At 44.1% G+C, this 19,419-nt stretch overlaps 1 protein-coding gene across 2 annotated transcripts in view; it reads right to left on the reverse strand.

Moving 5' to 3' along the window:
* The window catches only part of LOC117347674 (apoptosis-associated speck-like protein containing a CARD), a 53,661-nt gene extending 35,358 nt beyond the window's left edge, over window positions 1–18,303 (reverse strand). The window contains exon 1 of one of the 2 annotated variants that reach the window (XR_004536816.1): window positions 17,917–18,303. The gene's annotated coding sequence lies outside the window, so the exon portion shown is untranslated. The remainder of the gene's footprint in view (window positions 1–17,916) is intronic. The other variant, XM_033918893.1, reaches the window with a different exon arrangement.
* Window positions 18,304–19,419: the final 1,116 nt, after the last annotated feature.

Consider the following 19,419-nt stretch of genomic DNA (forward strand, 5'->3'; position numbering starts at 1 on the left):
AGGGGCTGGGAGAGCCCTCAGTATGTGTGTGTGCTGGATAAGACGATTGAATGATGGAGATCTGGGAGAGACCAAGGACCTGGGGAGCATTGGCCAAAGGACTGAGGAGCAGTCCGGTGGAAGAACCAGCTGGGAAATAATGGAGGAACCGTAAAATGGCACTGGATGCTGCCGAAGACCAGGAGGGCCAATGGAGGGTCAAGAGGGACTCTGGAGACCTAGAGAGATGAAAGGCCGTGGAGAACTCGGGTTTGAAGGGAATGAATGTGGAACCTGGTACCTGGGGGGGTGTGGATATGCAATGGGAATACTGTTCGGCCCAGTCACACGATCACAATAAGGACTAAGGCCACTTGTTACCACATTATGGTAAACGGGTTCTTATTATTATCCATGGATTCTACGGTTTATAGGGCAGTTCAGGCCATTTATAAATCTCAAGAAGCTCGTTTAACAATCAATGGCAGCCTGACGCAATTGTCCATTCATTCTTACCTTTGCTATTTGCACTCTTTAACCCTTTCAGGACCATAAGGATCGTAGGCCAATTTTTGTGGTTTTGACGACATTTTTATGGTAAAAAGGGCTTGCAGATGCCAAAAAATTGATTTTTTTTGTGAAATATCATTATTTTTATTTTAAAAAAATCACACTTCTGGCTTATGGACAGTGTGGCAAGTGAATCTTCTCGTCAATCTAGCAACGACGCTAATGAATGAATGTCGGAACCAGTTTGTTTACATAAAGGCAGTATCATATGGAATCCGTACATATCAAATTTAGAACTGTAGACTATCCCAATCAAAATTTATAGGATTTTAAAGTTATGGGACAAATATGTCCCTTGGTCCTGAAAGGGTTAAAGCCTTTTACACAGAAGCTACAAATTAACTCAGAGGCTGAGGGGGAGGGGGTTTGAAATGAATCGGGTATAATGCAAAATAGCCATGTTTGCATTATTATTTCTATGGAAATCCTCTGTCTCTCTGACTTTATGAAGTTGTACATGATATCATGGTACAGGGGAAAAATCAGTAACACTCACTATAAAATATCTCACCCCAGACAAAGAAGCTTCTTAAATATCAGCTTCCATTTCAATAGAATTAGCAGACTATTATATTTAAAGTTACCAGTACAATTATCAGAGTTCTATGAGCTACATTAGGGCCTGGATTCGGTAAATGGTGCCCAACTTTGGGCATTGGGTGGACAGAAAAAAAAAAAAAAAGATTGGCATGGAGCACTATTTTATTTATTCAATTTTCTATACTGTTCCCCCATGGGAGCTCAGAATGGATCCCTCTCAGTTTTAATTTATTTTATGATCTGGTTTTAATTTTCAATTAGGCACCTCTCAATACAGCAACTAAATGATTTTTTTTATTATTTTGTTTAAATTTATTTCTTTTCTCTTTCTTTTTCTTCTTATCTTTGCATCATGATTATTTGGCGTTCCTTTCCTTTTTAAATTGAGGCTTGAATCGAAGAGTGGTATATAAATAGAAATCGACATAAACATCCTGCCTGTCCTGGTAGATTCGCAATCCATCTGGTGTACCTGGGGCTATGGGGGGATTAGGTGACTTGCCCAGGGTCACAAGGCGCAGCGTGGGCTTGAACCCAGAACATCAGGGTGCTGAGGCTGTAGCTTTAACCACTGCACCACATACTCCCCTGGTGTTAAGAGCACTGAGTTGAGTGTTCTTTATAGAATAGCGCTTAAAGTCCATTCCTTTACCCACATTGGTCACCGGTATTTACAACGCCTGAAACCTGGAGTAAATACCGGCATTAGCATTGGGCATCTGAATGGTGGTATTCCATAACTCCACATGCAAATTTATAGAATGCTCTTACCATGCCCTCCCCATGCACATTGGGGAAGTAAGGCACACAAGGTTATTTAAAAAAATAAAAAAAATAAAAAAACATGCAGGAAGATGCACACAAACGCAAAATCTAATTAATCCAATTAACTGCAATAATCGATTGTTAACATCGATTTATTGCAAGTTAATGGCTTGTTAGTTAATTAATTTGTGCATGTCTCTTCAATCCATGCACAAATTTAGGGGGGGTATATGATTATTTTAGCACAAATTTAAAAATGGTCTGAATAGATTGAGATTCCTTCCTCCCCCCCCCCCCCCCCCCACTAGCTAACAAGAATAAAATGGAGTCCAAATTAAAATACCATCAAGAGTCTTTTTTTATTTATGATGCCACTGTAATTCCCAATTCTTTATTTATGACAAGTAGATAATTTAAAGAAGTTCATTTTCAAAGCATATACACTGATAAAGTTACATGTTACTGTGTAACTTTGTAAGTGTATGTGCTTTGAAAATGAGCACCATTGTCTCAGCATATATTTGGACCAATGCAAGGCCTCAGATCCTATTAAATCATGGCTTTGCCTTTTATTGGGAAGAGAACAGCACTGGTAAAACATATAACATACGATGGGTGAGATCAGGAAATTTAGTTCCATAATCTACGAGAGGAAAATCTTGACATGGTTACACCAACCCTGCAACTAACTTTAGAGAATAACAAATTTCTTTCAAGGTATGGACAGAGACAACTCCTCAATATCTCTCCTTTCTTATCTTTCTCTATGCTGTATATAGGGTTACCAGACGTCCGTGAAAACCTGGATATGTTCTCCTTTTAGAGCAGTGGTTCCCAACCCTGTCCTGGAGGAACACCAGGCCAATCGGGTTTTCAGGCTAGCCCTAATGAATATGCATGAAGCAAATTTGCATGCCTATCACTTCCATCATATGCAAATCTCTCTCATGCATATTCATTAGGGCTAGCCTGAAAACCCGATTGGCCTGGTGTTCCTCCAGGACAGGGTTGGGAATCACTGTTTTAGAGGACTGTCCGGAGTCACAGATGGACCCAATGAGCTCTGGTCACAGCTGGAGGGCATCTGACGTAGGGAATGGTTAAGATCCCAGATAAGGAGGCTTATTAGTCATTAGTATGGAATGGGTGACCGATGAAATTGTAAATATAATGGAGATATATTCCTATCAGATGAATTGCAACATTCATTTAAGAGCAGAAGCAAATAGACCAGCATATACGCTATTTCCATAATCTAGATGAGTGCCTGAAGCAAAGTAACTGTTTACGTCTAAAATATGTTAACAGCCTGTCCCAACCAGAAATCGCAACCTCTTTGCCTATCCAAAGATCACTGATTGCAAATACAGGACCTTCAAGCTGGTAGACAGCAATCCTGGCTAGGCAACTTCATTGATAAAGCCAGATCGACCTATGGCGCTTTCCGGAAAGAAATTAAGACCGCTCTGTTCAATAGATTTATTACCTAGTTAGACAACTCCCTCCTTTTTAAAAGCTAATACTCATCATGTTGATACTGCGTATTAAGAACATAAGTAGTTGCCTCCGCTGAGGCAGACCAGAGGTCCATCTTGCCCAGCGGTCCGCTCCCGCGGCGGCCCATCAGGCCTATTGCCTGAACAGAGGTCCCTGACTAATTTTGTAACTGCCTCTAATCCTATCCCTATAACCTACCTCTACTCCTATCTGTACCCCTCAATCCCTTTGTCCTCCAGGTACCTGTCCAGACCTTCTTTGAAGCCCTGTAGCGTACTTCTGCCTATCACATCCTCCGGTAGCGCGTTCCATGTATCCACCACCCTCTGGGTGAAAAAGAGCTTCCTGGCGTTTGTTCTAAACCTTCCCCCTTTCAATTTCTCTGAGTGCCCCCTTGTACTTGTGGTTCCCCATAATTTGAAAAATCTGTCCCTGTCTACTCTTTCTATGCCCTTCATGATCTTGAAGGTTTCTATCATGTCTCCTCTAACTCTCCGCTTTTCCAGGGAGAAAAGCCCCAGCTTCTACAGTCTGTCAGTATATGAGAGGTCCTCCATACTCACTGACTGTTCAGTGACATCTTTCCCTATTTGTACTGTAATTCGCTGATTGTACAGCTCTCTTCACTGTGAACCGCCTAGATGTCGCAAGATTATGGCGGTATAGAAAAAATAAAGTTATTATTATTATTATAATGTCACAAAAGTTTCAAGTTCTATTTAAAATTTGATTAATCGCTTAATCTTACCTCTAAAACATAGAAACATTTTTTTAAAACCACACTAGAAAATGACTATTCAACAGAACTCCCCAATATCTGAAGGGGTTTACTACAATGATGAGTTTACCCAACAAACTTGGGGCTATTGTGGTGTTTTTCTGTTGCCATAAATCCAGCAGGCAATGCCTTTATCAGCATGCGTTCAACTCCATTATGGGAAAATTCACACTTCCCTTGGTTGTTTATCTTAGGCCCTTGATATGTTTTAGAGGGGGGTATTGTAAAAATAGGTCTGTCGTCTCCAGATGACTCATTCCTAGGCTTCCAGGAAATGAAAGAGAAAATGGATTCCTGGAATAGTCCTGGTTTCCGATAATAAGGGCTAGATTCACTAAGCAAACCAATCGTGCACCGATTGGTTTGCGAGCCCTTTGCGACCTGGTTTCCCTCCAACTTGATTCACTAAGCTCTCCTCCGATCCGATCACGATCCGTGCGTGCAAATGAGGGTGAAAAGGCATGCAAAGCAGGAAGGAGGCGATTCGGTAAACTTACCGACCGGCTGGCCGATCAAAAGACTAGCGACTGGTAAGGACCAGTCGCTTGTGCTAAAACCCTGCTCTGGCCGCCCTGCTCAGCCCCAACTCACCTGCCCTTTCCCGCAGTGCAAGCCCGTGGTTTTAACCCGCAAGTTAAAACCACAGGCTCACGAAGTTAAAAAAAATAGTTTAGAAAAAGAAAAAAAAAAAAAAACCGGGCACGAAGGACCACCAGCGCGTGCACAGACCATCTACAGTCTAGGAAGATGATCTGCGCAAGGATCGCTCTCCTGCAATCTGTGCGTTTGGTGGTGGGGGGGGGGGCGTACTAACAATCGCCCCTATTTGCATGCAGGCCTTTAGTGAATTCGTCGGCCTGCACGTAATCGGGCACGGATCGGACACAGAAAGGAGGTTAATGAATCTAGCCCTAAGAGACTTAAGGGTAAGAATTCAAAACCATGGGCAGAGGCGTAGTAAGGGAAAGGTCTGTTTCTGTATATGGCCGTTTGGTGGAGGATGGGCTGGGGAGGGCTTCAATGGCTGGGAGGGTGTAGATGGGCTGGAGTAGGTTTTAACGGAGATTTCGGCAGTAGGAACCCAAGCACAGTACCGGGTAGAGCTTTGGATTCTTGCCCAGAAATAGCTAAGAAGAAAAAAAATAAAAAAATTTAAATTGAATCAGGTTGGGCAGACTGGATGGACCATTCGGGTCTTTATCTGCCGTCATCTACTATGTTACTATGTAAGGGTTGGAGGTCTGCTCTGGGTGCCATCTTGGTGGGGGCAACAGCACCATCCTCCTCTCTGCCCTCCTGCTCCTTCCCACTCCTCCCCACCACATGCGTGCCTTCATTTCCCCCCCTCCCCTCCCACACCACTGCACCGCTAGCTCTTCTCTGACACGAACAGCAGCTCTATCCTGCTGTTCATGCCTGTGTCGGCTCTTCCTCTGATGTCATTTTTGGGTCCCGCACCTAGGAAGTGATGTTAGAGGGAGAGCCAACACGGGCAGCAAGTTGGTGATGCTGCTCACACCAAGACAGTTAAAATGGTACGGGGGAAGGGAAGGAGCACGCTCATGTGGCAGGGGGTGGGGAAGGAGTGTGGGGGGGGAAGGCAGAGAAGAGGGTGGGGGAGGGGTGCAACAGCCACGGGCGCCTCTTACCCTCGCTACGCCGATGGCCAAGGGGATAACTGTAAAGTGTGCAGGGATTCTTACCCATGACCTTTGCACTAGTTTTCAAGCGGAAATACATGAGAACTGACCTTTCAAAAATTACATACAGATAAAATACATCCCAGGGATCTGCACCTCCCTTTTCAGTTCCCCCCTCCCCCCCACCCACTGTTGGACCCTCACTCGGTTGGTGCTCAGTACCTCCACCTGGCAAAAAGAAGTGTTGGCAGGTAGGTTCACCCTCTTATTCCCCCAAGAAAAACTAAAAAAAGTCTGTGAAGAAGGGGGAAGAGTGTGGCGTAGTGGTTAAAGTTACATCCTCAGCATCCTGAGGTTGTGAGTTCAAACCTATGCTGCTCTTTGTGACCCTGGGCAAGTCACTTAATCCCCCCCTCCCCCCATTGCCCCAGGTACATTAGATAGATTGTGAGCCCATCAGGACAGACAGGGAAAAATGCTTGAAACCTGAATAAATTCTTGTAAACCATTCTGAGTTCTCCTGGGAGAACAGTATAGAAAATTGAATAAGTAAATAGTGTGACAAGTTTCAGCCTCTGATAACCAGAGCTGGTATTGTGATGTCATAATGCCTCATTCCACCAATGCCTAAGAGCCAACCTCAGCAGTGATGTCACAATGACTTGATTATCCTATACTTGGCTATTTTTGCTACATTATGATTTCTAGTGTGGTGCTGTGGTTAAAGCTACAGCCTCAGCACCCTGAGGTTCTGGGTTCAAACCCACATTGCTCCTTGTGACCCTGGGCAAGTCACTTAATCCCCCCATTGCCCCAGGGACATTAGATAGATTGTGAGCCCGCCGGGACAGACAGGGAAAAATGCTCGAGAACCTGAATAAACTCACGTAAACCGTTCTGAGCTCTCCTGGGAGAACGGGATAGAAAACTGAATAAATAAATACTAATGTCAATGGTGGCAATTCTATAATGTAGCACCTAAATGTATGTGCAACAAAGAAGCATGCTTAACACCCAGTGGCATAGTAAAGGGGGTGGTGCAGTGCCCTGGGCACCATCTTGGAAGAGAAGTCACCCAGCAGCACCACAGCAGCCTGGCATCTCTCCTCTCCCCCCTCCCTGGCAATGGAAGAGTCTCTTAAATGCATCCCCCGTCCGTGAATTTTCTGTGGCACAACTCATCAGAGCTGATGGCAAGTCCATGTGCCACGTTCACTGGCAGGAAACATTGCTTGAGGGGGAGGGGATAATTTTATTAATAGGTGCCTCTTTTAGAAAGGGGCTGAATCTACAATGGGCGCCTAACTTAATAGGCAAAATACAGTGACGGGACCATCGCGCGCTGACATTTCGGCGCATGATGCAAGCCTTCCGCGGGAAAACTTAGTTTTAAAGAGCTCCGACGGGGGGAGGGGGAGGTACTGTTTGCGCTGCCGTTGGGGGGGTGCAACCCCCCACATTATAGAGAAAACGGAACTTTTCCTGAAAAAAATCAGAAAAAGTTCCATTTTCTCTATAATGGAGGGTTCCAAACCCCCCCAAAACCCCCCCAACAGCAGCGCAAACACTATGCAGTAAAGTGGGGGTGTTCCCCACTCACACCCCGCTTTGGAGTTCTTTAAAACGAAGTTTTCCCATGGCGCGCTGGTGTCCTGTGCTGAATTGTCTGCCCTCCATTATCGGCGCGCTGGTGTCTCGCGCGTGACTGACTATGAACGCAAAATACTCTTTTTTTAAAAAAAAAATATTCTTTATTCATTTTCAAGATTACATTAAGTATTCATTCACATTAACAATAAATACATCACTTACAAACAATCATTGACACATTTCATAAATTCTTATCCCCTCCCCTATCCCAACCCTTCTTCCCATATATTCCATTATCATATAAAACATGTCATAATAAAAAAAAACACTCTTAATAAGCTCAGTAATTGCTAAAAAAAAAAAAAAAAAAATTAATTGGGCGATGGGCACCTCATTCTATAAAAGATAGACACCTATCATATGGTGCTTTGCAGTGCCTAATGCCTAAGTGGGCATTTCTTTGGGCAGAGTGTGAGCTAGGCACCAACTATGCACAACTCTCCCAAAACTTAGGCACCTCAAATGTAGGCCTTTAAAACCCTAAGTTAGGCACCATTAGTCATGATTCTGTAAACGGTGCCTAGGCGTGATTGATATGCGGCTGGTGCCTTTTCTATAGGCGCCAGCTGATTTCGGCACCATTTATAGAATCAGCCCCTAAATGCCTTTGTCTTTATAAAATACTAAAGATAGACTAGTAGAGATTGTTTCAAGTTTCAAGTTTATTAATATGTTTGATGAATCGCTTATTAAAATTACTAAGCGATGAACAAAATTAAAAATAGAGTATAATACAAAGAAACTAACATATTGACAATATTCTTTCATAAAATACAAACATGAGTCGGGAGGGAAAGTAAAAAAGTTACAATTTTCATTTTGGTAGAAAAAGGGAAAAAACAAGAGGGTGGGGGGGGGGGTTAAACTATAGCACAATTTGAAGCCTTACTTAAGAAGTTTAAATATTAAAAGCATCTTTAAAAAGATAAGATTTTAAAAAATTTTTGAACATTGTGAGATCTTTTTCGTTTCTAATATATTGTGGCAGAGAGTTCCACCATTGTGGCTAAATTGAAGCCTAGGACATTTACATCAGCTCAAGACCCTTTTTTTTTTTTTTGCAAGAGAAATCACATTTTTTAGAGCAAAGCATCGATAAGGTGTGATTGCTTAACCGGTGGAATAGTGACAGCAGGAAGAGAACTTTTAAGGTGAGCTGTTGGTATGCAGAGACAGCTATTGAAAATGATTACTGCATTACCCAGATAAGAGCTTACTTTAACTTCTATGAGCTATCGTGTTGCAAGTTTAACATTTTTCTCTGAGTTTCAAAGTTATAAAGGCGCTTCCTGAGTTTCAAACCTTTTCTTGTACCTTTTTTGCAGGGTAAAGGAAGTTTGACTGGTCTATTTGCATAGTTATCTATAGAATCCCACATACACATCCCACTTCTTCTTTCTCTTTAATAGAGATGGAGAAATGTACCCTTACCTGATCATTTCCTTTCCTTGAGTCCTGCTAGACCAGTCCATACTAATGGGTTGTACCTCCCTCCCATTAGGAGATGGAGGCAGAATCCTGAAGATGCTGATGACATCATCAATATAGCAGGTGGTACAGCCAGGAATATTCCTGGTATTTCTCTGTCTCCAGTACATGGTGCAGGTTTTATTGGGGCAATAGATTTCTTCTGAACAGGCTGTTCTCCTCAGGGTGCAGTCCAACGCCTGCAGCCCCTGAGGTGGAACCTTGACCTAGGTATTGCTCCCAGGAACCGGTCCACCGACATTGCTCTGGTTGAGTACGGAGGTATTTTTCCCTCCAGGGCCTCAAGCTCTAGCCCACGGGCTTTGTTTGTTTGGCACTGACCCAAGGGGGCTGCTTTTGGCAGAGGTGAGTAATATTCCACTCCCTACAACTCCCACCCTTCTTTGACACTTCATGCAGACTTAAAGAGAACTTATATTATTATATTGATCATGTCATCAGAATCTTTAAGTCTTTCAAATGCTACACTCCTGCTATCCTACTGGCTGTACAAGTGCAGGACCACGGCCCCTGAATTATGCCACCTTAGGCAGACACGTAGTCAATAGATCTTGACCACACAAACGCATTGGTTACACCAGGGGTGTCCAATGTCGGTCCTCGAGGGCCGCAATCCAGTCGGGTTTTCAGGATTTCCCCAATGAATATACATTGAAAGCAGTGCATGCAAATAGATCTCATGCATATTCATTGGGGAAATCCTGAAAACCCGACTGGACTGCGGCCCTCGAGGACCGACATTGGACACCCCTGGGTTACACAGAACAGTTTGCATCCAGCCATTCTAATTTGTCATATGTGTTTCTTCTGAATTGCTTAGCTTTACAAATCTGAGCTCTATGTGATTAGAAAATTCATGTGTGGTAGGAGGTTCACTGCCCCAGATGGTTTTTTTTGTCTAAGTTTGTGCATGACACAATGGAGGGTTAAGTAACTTGTTTTAGGTCAGGATGAATTAAGTGGAAAAAGCAGGGCTGGAACCCTAGTTTCCCTGGGTCACAGCCAGAAAGGACATATCTATATTCTGAGCATTGTTTTTATGAACACTTGTTTAAAATATTAGTAAAAGCTCAAAAATCAGTGACCCCCCACCCCCCCCCAAAAAAAAAAAAATTGCGCTCAATGTGATTCTATAATGGGCAGTCAAAGATGAGCACCCATTATAGAATTAGCATTGAATGCTGATTTTGGCAACCAAATTTGGGCTCCAGGACTTACACCTGATAAGCCAAGTGTAATTCCCAGTACCCAATTTGGGCACACATTCCTGGTATTCTATAACAGTGCACACAAATGTTAGGAACGCCCCTGACCTGCCAATATACCTCCCATGGCCATGCCAATATACCCCCCATGGTATTTTTGGAGGTTGCGTGCTATGGGATTTTGGTGACACATTTAATTGGGCACACTTCTTGAATCAGCACCCAAATAATGACACCCAATTGGGTGCCATATACAATATATAATCTGGGGGATAAAGACTGTTTTGACCTCTCTGCACTGGTGACAGTATTTTGTGGGTAAAGTTTAAAGTACTTTGATTCATCAACCCTCTCCAATGAGGTGCCACAATAGTTCACCTCAGTGCTACAGATTATAAGCTTATGAAAACTCTCAGAGTCAGATTTTATAAACGGTGCCCTAGTTACTGGCAACTAGAGGCTCCTTTTATCAAGGAGCGCTACAGGGGTTAGCGCGTCGGACATTTCATCACGCGCTAACAACCGCGGCAAGCCAAAATACTAACGCCTCGTCAATGGAGGCGCTAGCGGCTAGCGCGGCAGGCGGTTTAATGGGCGGTGTTTCGCGCATTGAACCCCTACCGCACCTTGAGAAAAGGAGCCCTAGGTGCCTTAATTGAGGCCGCCTAGCCATACCTAACTAAAATGGTGTCAGGGCAAAAGCGCGCCGGGACAAAGGCGCGCGCAGACAACTGAGCGCAACTCGGAAGCGCGTGCCGAAGAAAATGACTGTTTTAGAGGGCTCCGATGGGGGGTGTGGGGGCCCCCCCACTTTACTTTATACAGATCGTGCCGCATTGTGGGGGCGTTGTGGAGGGTTTGGGGGGTTGTAACCCCCCCCCATTTTACTGAAAACTTCACTTTTTCCCTAAAAAACAGGGAAACAGTTAAGTTTCCAGTATAATGAGGCCGGTTACAACCCCCCAAGCCCCCCACAACGCCGCCGCGATCTGTATTAAGTAAAGTGGGGGGGTTCCCCAACAAACCCCCCCATTGGAGCACCTAAAACACTCTTTTTCTTCAGCACGCGCTTCCGTTTTGCGCTCAGTTGTCGGCGCGCGTCTTTGTCTTCGCCGGTTTTGTCTATGAACCAACTAAAATCCATGCCTGACCTAAATTGCAAAAATTGGCTTTAATGACGTGGTACCTGACCATGCCATTGAAGATAATTGAATAATTAATTTTTTAAAAAGTAAAAGTTGGGGCCTGTTTTACAAAGCCGCGCTAGTGGCTGCAGCGTTGTAACGGCCCCGAAGCCCATAGAGATTTAAAGGGCTTCGGAGCTGTTGTCGTGTGGCTTTGTATAATAGGCCCTTAAGCACAGAATTCTGTGCTGTGCCTAGTGACACCTAAGTGGAGGAACCTTCAGATGCCTACCTGAAACATGTTATTTTATTTTGTCCATTGATTTTTTTTTGTTGTTTATTTATTGTTTGTTTGTTTTTTTATATTTGTATGTTTTGATTTTTTTAATGTAGTATTATTTTACAATGTACATTATTTTGTTTCCCACCTAGAACTGTGAATGGGTGGGTTATAAATGTTTGTAAAGAAATAAATTATTGTCCAACAATCAAAGTTACAAAAAAAAAAAAAAAAAAAAGCAGAATTGGACATCATTGTATTAAGGAGAAATATAAATATACAACAAAATAAAAATGATTAAACTTTGTTTTTGTTTTATGTGCGTATGTGCATTTGGTTCTTGCGTTTGAGTAGCTCATAGCATCTATTGTTTTACTTTAACTGTGGGTGCTCTTTGCCTCCCCCCCCCCCCCCCCAGCTTGGTCCTGTCTAATGGTTGAGCCAGCCTTAAGCGCAATACACAATTAGAACAATGTGGTAAACTTGGAAATGGCCAAATTAACCCCCCCTTTTATGATGACGCGTTAGGCTTTTTTTTTTTTTTATCGCTGGCCGCAGGGGTATTAGCTCTGACTCTTATGGGAATTCTATGAGCGTTTGAGCTAATACTGCCACGGTTTGCGATAAAAAAGCCTTCGTAAAAAGGGGGAGGGGTAAATTATAGTAAGAGCAATAACGATACATGTCAGTACTGAGCATATATAAACAATCAGTTAATAGAAGTAAGACTCACAAAGCTGGCACGAAACAAATAAATTATCTTAATCCGCAGAAAATATAATTGTAGTTTGGACATACAGATGAACAAGATGGATAAGACAAAAGTACATAAGGATTTGGGATACATAAAAGTTGGTCGCTAGATTGAAAATTGTATGTACAGTTGAATAAGTTATGCAGAAGTGACTTCTGTTACAGAGTATGTGGGCAGCTAGTCCTGATGGATGTTAAGACACCACAGCCATTAAAGCAGTGTGCCGCCCGAGATTCCAGGTGCGCTGCGAGATGCCGTGGAAGCGAGGCACCGGTCACAGCTGATTGCCTACAGGATGTGCCTCTCGTGTTACCAGCTCCTCTCCTCTTCGTGCCTCTTCCCTTCCAGCGCCCCCACTGGCGGCTCAAGACCCCGTCTGGAGGGCCTTGGCGCATGTGATGCCTCAAGCCATGGCCACCATGTGTCTCGGCTTTGCAAAGTTTGCGAGACACTGCCATTAAAGGCTTCTTCCTAAAGCAGATGTAATCTTAAATTAGGCAGAGCTCTTCTGGGAGCGTGTTCCAGAGTATAAGGGCTACTCCTGAGAATGCTCTCTAATGGGTGTTACAATGGATGATTTCCTTTGGCGATGCTCCTTGAGAGAACCTGTGAGGTCTCAAAAGGATCACCTGCTCTAGCCTATTTCCACTAAGGGCCTTGAAGAGAAGAGATAGTGTTTTAACATTGGCCTTGCAGGCTACTGATAGCAAGGGTGGTTTTGTCGGAAGGGTGTGATTTGCTCATACTACTTCTAATCTTTTATCAGTTGCAACATTCTGAATTCAGTGGAGCAGGTAAAGACTCGTTTTTGGGCAGGTCAATGTACAGAGTATTACAGTAATTGAGCCATGTCATTTTTCATTTCATAAATCATTGTGAACATACTCATCTTCCAAATTCCCTCTATGTAACAATTTTTTTTTTGTTGTTCCTGGGTAATAAGTGTTCTTTCTTATTGGCCTATGCCACAAAAGTATAGAAAAAGACAATCATTTCCCTCAAACTTTGCTTTTGTGACCAGGACATTGATGTTTTGAAATGTACCATATTTGCAGAATATTCCAGATTGATTCCAAGCTACGTAAACTTAGGGGTCCTTTTACTAAGGTGTGGTAGGGACCATGGCAAACAATACCGTAGATGCACTGCGGTAAAAAAAAAAAAAAAGATTTACTGTGCAAATTAGACAGTAAGGCTTACCGTAGCTATGGGCACAGATAGGCGGAGGAAGTTCAAGTTCTTCTTCACCCAGAGAGTGGTGGAGAACTGGAATGCTCTTCCGGAGTCTGTTATAAGGGAAAACACGCTCCGGGGATTCAAGACAAGGTTGGACAAGTTCCTGCTGAACTGGAATGAACGCAGGTAGGGCCGGTCTCGGTTAGGGCGCAGGTCTTTGACCTGGAGGCCGCCGCGTGAGCGGACTGCTGGGCGCGATGAACCACTCGTCTGACCCAACAGCGGCAAGTCTTATGTTCTTATGAAGGGCGTGTTGTGGGTGTGCATACTCACAATCCACTGCAGTGCCGTGGTAAAGGTGCACGGTGCTTCTTACCGCCGTGTTAGCGCAGTAGCTTTTACTGCCTGCAAAAGGGAAGGTGGTAAGGGCTTTTCAGATGTACTGAAACCGCGGTGCATGTGCAGAGAAAGTTGCCTCTCAGTATTCACCCCCACAAGCCCCATTTTATTGACCGATGGTAATTTCTGAATTGCTGCGGGCCACAATTGGTAGTAGGTGCCTCTTGCACTAATTTTGGGGCATAGACCTTCGTAAAAGAGTCCCGTAGAGTAATTTCAAGAACTTTCTAGAACTTGCTATTGGTTCCAGCTGCCTAAGGGCTCCTTTAACAAAGCCGCGCTAGCAGGGTTAACGCGTGCGACTTTTCATCACGCGCTAACCCCCGCGCTGGCCAAAAAATACCGCCTGCTCAAGAGGAGGCGGTAGCGGCTAGCGCATCCGGTGGTTTAAACCGCTAGCGTGCCTTTGTAAAAGGAGCCCTAAGTGTCTGAATTGTTTAGGAAGATGCATTTTGCTATGTAGGTTTAAATTTAAATATTTTTACAAATTAAACATTCTAAGACATTTTATAGCAGAACATTCCACCAAATGATTTTACCTTCTTCCAGAGTTTTTTTTCGGGGCAGTGCTCACATGTGAAGTGAGGTGTACAAGGTTTCTCTTTGATCCCCAACAGAAATGCCAAAATATGATTTGCAGGCATCGCATGTCTTAGCAGATGCTTCTGTGGAGTACTTTTTCTCTCTTGTCTTGATAAATTAGCCACATTTTCAGTGTTATTTGAAATATATCTAATAGGAAATATGTTGCGAGAATTTAAATAAATGTATTGTTTTCATTACCACAATTTCATTTTACTCATCTACAGGATGGTACAGAGGGAAAAAGAGAGCTATGAAGTTTGCTATCCCAAGAATTAGGCAGGAGCCCACTGGCTACTTCTGTATGGTGGACCTTTCCAAACATCAAACTGGAAAGGTTACATCTACAATCATGTATTCCGAACAGAACATAAGAACTGCCGCTGCTGGGTCAGACCAGTGGTCCATCATGCCCAGCAGTCCGCTCCCGCGGCAGCCCTTAGGTCAAAGACCAGGGCCCTAACTGAGACTAGCCCTACCTGCGAACATTCTGGTTCAGCAGGAACTTGTCTAACTTTGTCTTGAATCCCTGGAGGGTGTTTTCCCCTATGACAGACTATGGAAGAGCGTCCCAGTTTTCTACCACTCTCTGGGTGAAGAAGAACTTCCTCACATTCGTATGGAATCTATTCCCTTTCAACTTTAGAGGGTGCCCTCTTGTTGCCTTGGTACCATATTGCCCTGAGCTCCCCATACCCACTCCCCCAGAGAGAGAGAGAGAGAGAGAGAGAGAGAGCAACAAGTCAGAGAGTGAGGAAGATGTTGTTGATCCAGTTTACAATATCAGTGGTGCATTTGATGAGAGAAACCCTTACTATCCAAACCAAAAAGACCTCAATGACTTGATCCAAGATCTTGGCCTCACCAAGTCCAATACCGAGCTTTTGATGCCTAGGCTCAAGCAGTGGAACTTGTAGGATGAAAATGTGCAAGTCACAATTCAGAGGAAGCATCACCAAGCTTTCCCCACCTTCTTCACCCATCAAGATGGGCTCTGCTTCTCCCACAATGGGACCGGTCTGTTTGAGGCAATTGGAATCACCCGTAACCTGAAAGAGTGGCATCTCTTCACTTACAGCTCATCCAGGAGCATCAAAGCCGTGTTGCTCCATAACGAAAACGTGTACCCATCTCTTCCACTGGCTTACTCAATACACCTCAAAGAAGATTACAACAGTATCAAGACCTTACTAGGCACCGTGAAGTATGATGAGTACGTCTGGGAGGTCATCGGAGACTTCAAAATGGTGGCATTCCTAATGGGTCTCCAAGGCAGTTTTACCAACTTTCCCTGTTACTTTTGCCTTTGGGACAGCAGGGGCACAAAGGTGCCCTATTAATGGAGGGACTGGCCACAGTGGACCGATTTATCTGTGGGGATAAGCAATGCCGAATGGGAACCGCTGGTGGACCCTCAGAAGATGCTGATGCCAGCACTGCACATCAAACTAGGCCTAATGAAACAATTTGCCAGAGCTCTAGATACAAGTAAGGAGTCGGTAGCCTTGAAGTACTTTCAAGACATCTTCACTAATCTAGTTGAGGCAAAGGTCAAAGCTGGTGTCTTCATCAGACCACAGATAGAGAAGATTCTAGAGTGCGAGGAATTTCCCAAGAAGTGAGAGGAATGATACTTTTGTTGGCATGGATATCAAGGCCCCACCAACCAAAGAAATACAGTTCCTGAGCTCAGTGGTGTAGTAGGAGGCGCCCCTGCCCCCTCTGCCCTCCTCGCCTTCCTCTCTATGCCCCTGCACACCCTCCTCTCTATGCCCCCCTGCTCCTCCCCAGCCCCCACTCGTGCTCTCCCTCCCTTGTACCTCTAAAATCTTTGCCAGTGCGAATGGCTCTTCTCCAGCATGCTCCTTGCACCAGATTTGGATTTCCCTCTGATGTCACTTCCTGGCCCTTTGACCCGGAAGTGATTCAGAAGGGAGCCAGGCCAGCGTGAGCAACAGGCAGGAGAGGTTGCTCACGCTAGTGAAGATCTATAGAGGTATGGGGTGGGGCGAGAGATGGCGTGAATGTGGCATGGTGTGGTGGGGCGTAGAGGTTATGGAACCCCCATCAACTCGGCACCCGGGGCGGTCCACACACCCCACTCCCCCTTACTATGGCGCTGCCCGAGCTGCTGTTTTGAAATGCAGAAGTCAGTGGTGTGCATTCAGCCACTATCTCCAGGATTCCCCCAGCATGCTCAGTTCTTGCATAAACTTAGCATGCATGAGAAGTCTTAGTGTCAGTGGCTGGATGCATGGTGATGGATTTTGCATTAAAGCAGCAGCACAAGGAGGAGAGAAGTGGCTTGGGAACTGTATTTCTTTGGCTGGCGGGGCTTCAGCATCCCTGCCAGCTGTTTAATGGAGTGCTGAAGTTCTGTGGTTGCACCACTGGTATTAATATTCCATGCCACTATCAGAGGGATAAATAGTGGCTTTCCCCATATTTATCTTATTAGCAGATTATGGACTTTTTCTCCAGGAACACTGTAACCATATCCTCTGGTAACAAGTTCCAGAGCTTAACTATTCATTGAGTAAAATAAATATTTCCACTTATTAGTTTTTAAAATATTATTATGTAATTTCAGTGAATCCTCTCAGTCTTTGTACTTTTTCAAAGAATAAACAATCGATTCATTCAGCACCACTCAGGATTTAATGTAGAGGAACCTTTAACCATATCTATCCTGAACGCTGTAACGCCTAGGCCAGGGGTAGGCAATTCCGGTCCTCGAGAGCCGGAGCCAGGTCAGGTTTCAGGATATCCACAATAAATATGTATAAGATAGATTTGCATCTCAAAGAGGCAGTGCATGCAAATCCATCTCATACATATTCATTGTGGATATCCTGAAAACCTGACCTGGCTCCAGCTCTCGAGGACCGGAATTGCCTACCCCTGGCCTATTCTAATCCCCCCCAACCCCTTTAATATTTTAATAATTAAATTCAACACTCAAGTTCATCCCACGGCAGACCCACAAAAATATATAATTTGAATGATATATTTAAATATTAAACTTTGCTTAGTGTATCTACCTCTACGCCAGTGGTTCCCAACCCTGTCCTGGAGGACCCCCAGGCCAGTCGGGTTTTCAGGATAGCTCTAATGAATATGCATGGAGCGGATTTGCATGCCTGGTACTTCCATTATATGCAGATCTCTTTCATGCATATTCATTAGGGTTATCCTGAAAACCCGACTGGCCTAAGGGTCCTCCAGGACAGGGTTGGGAACCACTGCTGGACACTCACATCAATTTCCAAGAGTCAATCACCTGGATAAATGGACTATTTGAGAACTGCCCACCCTTCCTGGAAGCGTATGGCTTTGCTGTGGCTGCTGCTTTTTGCTACCCACCCCCCTTAGGCAACTGCCTAGTCATGTCTAACGGTTAAGCCAGCCCAGCCTGAACAACTGATAAGATTTCAGTACCTTCAAAGCACCTCTGCAGAAATATAGCCCAAAACAGAATGAAGGACTTACCCGAGCAACGTCCACCGCAAGACCCCGGAGAGCCCAGGGCAGTGACAGCCCTGAGGGAGGGATGGCCAGAGCTGCTGCAGAGTGCAGACTGCACCGAGAACGAGAGTCGTAGCAGTAAAGTTCACTCGCTTCCTCCCACAGGAAACGCACAAGCTGACACAACCCGCACCAGAGCGAAACTGAGCGCGGTTGCCTTTCAGTCAAGCGAATACTAGCGTCCGGACAGCGCGCGCTGTCCCGGATCCTGCGGCCGAGGTGGGGGGCAGGGTGCCAGCTGCAAGTTCCTGCCTGCCGGGCTTGCCACTGGCCCCCGGGGAGGGAATATTCCCAGATGCTGAGGGCAAAGACTGCCTGGCTTCTCAGACATATTCAGATGGCGAGGTGACAGAGCAAATACCTGCTGCAGCTGCATGTGTTAAATTAAAAAAAAAAAAAAAAAAAAAACCACCCAAAAAACTGCTGCGTGCTGACCCTTAGTTTTCTTTTAATCCATTTTTTTTTTATACCTCTGCACTGTCAGATTTTAGGCAAGCATATCTGAGACACTTCCACAAGGTACCCGTATGTATGTATGTACGTACAGCGCGCTATGGTTTGGTTTGTAATTTAATTTCTTTGTTCAACAAAGTTTATATAAACTGCATAAAAACAAAATAATAAATACGTGTAGAAACTGGTAGTGAGCAGGGATGGCCCAACAATAAGGCAAGACTAGGCAGTTGCCTGAGGCTGCGACTTCTCTGAGGCAGCAAACAACAGCTGCAGTCTAAGAAAAAAAAAAATACAAAAACCAATTGGTCTTCTTGATAGCCCCGAAGGAACCATCATCACTTACTTTAATCTACATGTTATAGTTTGAGAGATTTTGTATAATGATCATGATTGTTGAGTTTCATTTTCAGAAAAAACCCCAACATTGGGAGCAGGTGATGTGCATCGTAATGAAAGGGGTTATGGCTGAAGATTTTCCCAGGGCGCCCACCACTCATGCACCACTAGCCCTGATCATGAGCAATCTTTAAGTGATCTTAGGAGGATTCCACTGCCAAAAACTTCAAAAGCTTTGTATTTTGTTTTTCTTGTGGTTAGGTTGGATGGGTTTTTCTTGGGGGGTTTTTTTGGTTTTTTTTTTTTTTACTTCTTAGCATTTTAAAAGAAAATGCCATATGATTATTACATCTTTGTATGGGAAGCTGATTGTTTAAAAAATAAAATACAGTCCAAACTAAATTTTTTTAAAATGACAAAAATAGAAAACAAAGCACATAACAAAATTGGCATATCAAGTCCTCCACTTTTAATTGACGCTCATTGGCTGCCTATCGAACATAGAATTAGTTATAAAATTTTATTATTAACCTTCACTACTCGTTCATACAGTCCACCGGAGTTTATTAACAGACTCCTTACTCCTTATTATCCCACTAAATCTCTTCGCTCTATATCACAAAACCTCCTAGTTGTACCATCTTTAAAATTAATTAATACACTGAGATCTAACAA

The sequence above is a fragment of the Geotrypetes seraphini genome, chromosome 13, assembly GCF_902459505.1.
Source record: "Geotrypetes seraphini chromosome 13, aGeoSer1.1, whole genome shotgun sequence".
NCBI lineage: Eukaryota > Metazoa > Chordata > Amphibia > Gymnophiona > Dermophiidae > Geotrypetes > Geotrypetes seraphini.